This window comes from Halyomorpha halys, unplaced genomic scaffold, assembly GCF_000696795.3.
Source record: "Halyomorpha halys isolate HHAL.00 unplaced genomic scaffold, Hhal_1.1 Scaffold474.1, whole genome shotgun sequence".
In the NCBI taxonomy this organism is placed as follows: domain Eukaryota; kingdom Metazoa; phylum Arthropoda; class Insecta; order Hemiptera; family Pentatomidae; genus Halyomorpha; species Halyomorpha halys.
The window spans coordinates 372,738-378,259 of record NW_027108830.1 but is presented as its reverse complement, the minus strand read 5'-3'; the positions used below and the strand labels follow the sequence as shown (position 1 = coordinate 378,259).

The window sequence follows — 5,522 nt, the reverse complement described above, 5'->3', positions numbered from 1 at the left end:
TACATATTTTCTCATTATCCGTTCTTATCTCTCCGACAGGTCATTTTAAGTAAATCACAACAGCGCTTATTCATCCCTATTTCCTCAGTCTGCTGGTGTACCTCAGGGCAGTATCCTTGGTTCTATCCTTTATACAGTTTTTACATCTGACATCCCAGCCCACCCTAACACTATTATCACGTATACCGATGACATATGTCTATTATCAGTGATAATGATCCTTCCATTGTATCCCAAACCCTCCAGTCCCACATTATCACCCTTGAAGAATGGTGCCAAAACTGGAGGAATAAAATAAATCCCACCGTAATCACATTTACTCTTCGTCGTAAACCTTTTAATAATACCCCACTTATTCCTGTTGAATAGATCCGTTACGTAGGACTACATCTGGACAAACGACTGACATAGAATTCTCATACAAGACTGAAAAGACAGGAAACTGCTCGTTGATTCCGACTTTTACATTTACTAGACAAGCGGTATAAACTTTCAATCCATTACAAAAGACTGCTATAAGGCCTATCTGGACATACGGAGTGGAGCTATGGGGCTCCATCAAAGCATTGAACCCGATGTATTTGTGCAGCATGAATGAATAAACTATTTCTTTCTCACCTCTCTCCTTTATCTTTTTTTCGTGTAGTTATCCCAAATAAAAAAATAAAACACATGAAATAAATTCGAGTACTATTTTTACTTTATGTGATCACTTTTTAATCATCTCCTGATTTTTTCTATGTGCAGTACTCAATTATTATTATTATATTCAATAAGAAATAATAAAAACATTAATGTAGGCGGTGTACACATCAGTGTGTAACGACATCCAACTTATTCTTTACGATTCATCTGAAGATCTGTTTCTGTTCGCGGAAGGCTCGTGGAAGTTCGGATATAATCGACAATCGCCGATGCTGGTACCGTCCCGTTGACGGCAGAGAGGGGGCCAGTATTGGACGGGACAGGCGTTGTAGGGTATGTGTCATTGTGCCAGCTCCTCTCCGAGTCGAAGTCTTATCAATTTATCAAGGTCAGTTTTCATCTATTTATTTATTCAGTTGTTGATAAGGCGGGTGTGGTATTCACGTGAATCGGGCCAACAATTAGATATAGAGATCCTGGTGATCGAGTTTTGGCGAGTCCAAGAGTTTTACTCTAGTAAGTTTCATCTAGGATTATGCATATCCGTGAGTTATATTTATTTATATCAATATAAATGATGATAATTATCTGATTCACTAAATATATATAAAAAATATATACAAATATTGTAAGTGATTAAGAAAAAATAATGATCAACATTAACAGTAAATGTATCTTATTACATTGATAGATGCTCGATAGCTAAGATTAATTAGTAAACAAATTAATAAAATGGAAAAACAATTAACTATGTGTCTTTCTTTGACATTTTGAATTTCATTTTTAAGAACTAGCCATAAAATAGTTCTCATAATTAGTGTTTACCTCATAAAATATTATTACAAATAATTATATATATATATTTATATATTTTTTTTTTTGTTGCTAATATACTGTTGTCAAATTTCCCTTATTTCCACATTGAATCAAAATGTTCAAGTCCTTGTTTTAGAATGTGTGAAATATTTATTAATTTCTTAAATTAAAAAAATTAAATTATTTCGGAGTTAAATTTCCGACTTTATGGAAGTTTTTTTCCCTTTTTATATTTTTTTTATCAAAATACAAGTTGTCGATCAGCGTATTAGCTGGCACCCAAGTATATTTATCTAAACAAAAAGCAGCATTGGCAATCCAGATATTAAAAACTATTACCATTTTTAGATATTGAAAATTTAAATTCATTACTTAGGATGTAGTTTTAATATTGTTTTTTTTGTCATAGTTGCAATAGATAACGAAAAAAAATACATCGATAATTAGCTTCTGATGTTTCCATCAATGGATTTAATTTTTTTTTTTTTCATTTACTTTATAAGTTTATGCTCAACAATTCGTTTTTCTTTTATTTTATTACATATCAATGCTATATACAATTAGGAATATATAATGCTCATTCTTTTCATCAAGTACATAGATATATAGGTTTATCTCTGTTTACATATTACATGCTTATATACTGTCACATCTCTAATTTAATAATTTAAATATTATGGATGATATGATGCGACGTTATATTGAAGAAAATGATAGCGAACCTGGTTAAATTTGTATTTAGTAATTTAATTGAGTATATGTTTTTATGGCCTAGATATACAGAGAAACGAAATATTTATTCAAAGATTCCTTGTCGTCATTCAATCAGTATTTGTAATTGTTGGGTTACCTCGAGGACACTTCTTTTGAAACATCTCAGAATATCGAACGTGTTCTTATCTCGTTAGAAATAAACAATTATTCCCGTGTCATTGAATGTTTATTTATAAATATGTGTGTCCAAAATAATATTAAGTGCCGATAAATATTTTTGTCATTATTTATTTCTCTTTTTTTTTTTTTTTTTTTGTAACTGAAGGAAATCTATTACAACACAGTTAATTTCCACAAGCGAAACAGAAGGTCTCTCAAACGATCCATGACAACATAAAAACAAAAGAGAAGTTTGGTGGGGGCCTGTTCATTTTCATTGAGTTTTGTTCATTCTCTTACATTTTTACCCTGACGGTATTGAGTCTAGAGGTAAGAATCTCCATTTGATCTTACGGCGAATTCAAATGCATCCCTTCAATTCAATTAGCAGCTGTCCTTACCATTTTCGAGACCGGGCCGTTTGCCAATCTGTTCATCTTGTTCTGGATGGGATTGCCTACGGTGAATCTGATATCTCTTTAAGAATGTGTCAATACCTATTTTATATCTGCCCGACGGCCTACAAAGACTAATAAACTTTGAAGAAGGAGAACACATGGTGCGAAGTGACATGATGTAAAAGGAGTGAATGGCACAAGTCACTAATAAATTGTAGAGTAAAAGTGAAAGTGATATTTTGTTTATATACCCCTTTAAAAAAATAAAAATAGTAGAAGGTTTAACAATTTAAATTGTAGCTAAATCATTTTTTACTTATTTTTAAAAATATTTTATAATAAATAGAATTTATAGAAAGTATATAAGATAATGTCAAATATCTTGTTTAAAATAAATTGTGACAAAATATGCTGAGGTAAAACATAAACAAAGACAAGACACAAGCTAATCTGGTTCTAAAAATTCGACAAAGTTAACATAACATTATATTATAAAGTAAGAGATAAATATGATTTTTTTCAAACTACACTTCTAAAGTAAGTATAAAAATTAAAATATTTAAAAAACTTAAAGGGTTTTCGGAGAACAGTTTAGACAAGTTTCATTAAAATCATTCAAGTCGTTATCTCATGTCAGTCTTCATTAGAGTTAATAGAAAAAGAGGATTTATAGCTAATGCATTCAGGTTTGTTACACAGTGGTCCTCAGCCGAGACCCAAAAAAACATAAATAACAAAATTAGTATTATTGTGTTGTATTTGTCCAAAAGATAATCGTGGCACAGATAGGCAGGCCAATGGTCTCAGAAGTACACGCTGCAGTCTATTGAAAACTTCGAATATTTTACTTCTATAATACTTCCCTATTAAGAAAAAATTGTTTCTTATACTCCCAATGTGTTTATTAATTTTATCACACTTTTTTATGTCATATTCCTAATTTATTGCACTAAGGATTTTAAGTTATCAGAATGTTTTTTGTCTTTTTTTTGTTTAATTTATCATATTTAATATAACAAACTCAGCACCTTAAAACAAAAAAATATATTCCACCATCTTATCAGTGACATTTAAGCTCCTCTCTATAAACGGTAATAAAAAAAAATGGCATTACATTTTTTATTTTAATAATATCCATATTAACAGTTTCTAATTTCGACACTTTATTTTTTATTATGTTATATAGATATTTTCTAAATAGTATTATAAATTTTTACAACACCATCTACGTGAATCCTGTTACATAATGAGTTATAACGTGTGAGCTTTTTTAGGCTAATATAAAAAATTTTTTTTTTTATTTCTCACCGAGGTAACTCCTAAGAAACAGAGTTACAACACACATATATGCATGATCTATTTCATTATGTGCAGTTTATAATATAACCATTTAGTATGTTTTATTTATCACAATTTGCAACGTAAAGAGAAAAAACATTGCCACTATTTTTAAAATATGTTATTCGGAAAATCATAAACCCGACTAAAATGAAAACAACCAATTATAGATTTTCTGTTTCATATAATACATTTGATTTGTGGAATATTTATATGTAAAAAATGTGATAATATTTCAATATTACAGATATATGTAAGTATCCAACCGAAAATGAAGAAACAAATATTACAAATTTTTCTTTATGAAAATAATAATATGACCATTTTTCGAAATAATCATTGGATTAAGCCAGAATAATTGCTAAAATTTAATTTTTAATGCCTAATAAGGCAATTCGAAATATCCAGTCGTAAAAATAAACTATGTAAATAAATAATGTGCTGATAAAACAATTCGTTTGTTAAAACTATTTTTTTTATTCTATCTAATTTGCTGTACTAACTACGCTACTACTATTAAAAATGTGTACAAACGATCTTTATTGTTATTATTATTAATTATTAGTAAATTTAACTTGCTTACATATGTCATGTCATAACTTTATATTATATTGCTAATATATGGATTAAAAAAAAATTAATTTGACAATAACCATCTATTAATATCTATGATAAATATTTTACTTTTTTTTTAGCATTAGATAGCAATTGATGGAGGAAAAAATATATATCATCATGAATTGTCTTCGCAAATCATACTACAATAATGACATAAGTTTATCGTCCTCAGAAAATTATTTTTTAACTGAAAATAAAATAAGCTAATTAATAGAAATCTCAGTAATTCTTTAAGAACAAATAAATAAATAAATGTGTGCAGATTTGTTTTAGGATTTTCGTAATTGTCAGTTGGACTGAACTATTCTAACCTACCCCAATGAAAACGGCATAGACAATTCAAAAATAATGAGACGGGCTTATCCATACAAATATTACAATAATATTTTATTTGATTCTTTACATTTAATTACCATAATTATAAATCTTCAACTTTTTTACTTTCGGTTGAATGCGGAAACTAATATGGTAAGAAATATAAAATTAGAACTGGCAAAGATAATACTGCTGGCTTACCTGCCAAATGTTCGACATTTATTGATGTTTGATCTTCCTGGTCTCTAAATATATGTGTGTTAATTAAATTTTACAAGGTAAAAGCTAATTATTTAACTGATTGTTATATCATGTATTAACAATTTAAATCATCTATTATAACATGATTGACTGTAAATCATCATATTACTACTACCACTAATTGAAAATAAAAGTTTCAGCTAACGATTATTGTAATTTAATCTTCTTGTTTGAAATTTTATGATGTTACAAACACCCATGGAATTTAGGTCTAATTATCTCCCTTTGTTGAACGCAATTGGAGTGTATATATATATA

At 28.6% G+C, this 5,522-nt stretch overlaps 1 protein-coding gene across 1 annotated transcript in view; it reads left to right on the top strand.

Moving 5' to 3' along the window:
• Positions 1–955: 955 nt before the first annotated feature.
• Positions 956–5,522, top strand: part of LOC106683244 (Krueppel-like factor 2) — a 275,237-nt gene continuing 270,670 nt past the window's right edge. The window contains exon 1 of the mRNA XM_067047155.1: positions 956–1,033. The gene's annotated coding sequence lies outside the window, so the exon portion shown is untranslated. The remainder of the gene's footprint in view (positions 1,034–5,522) is intronic.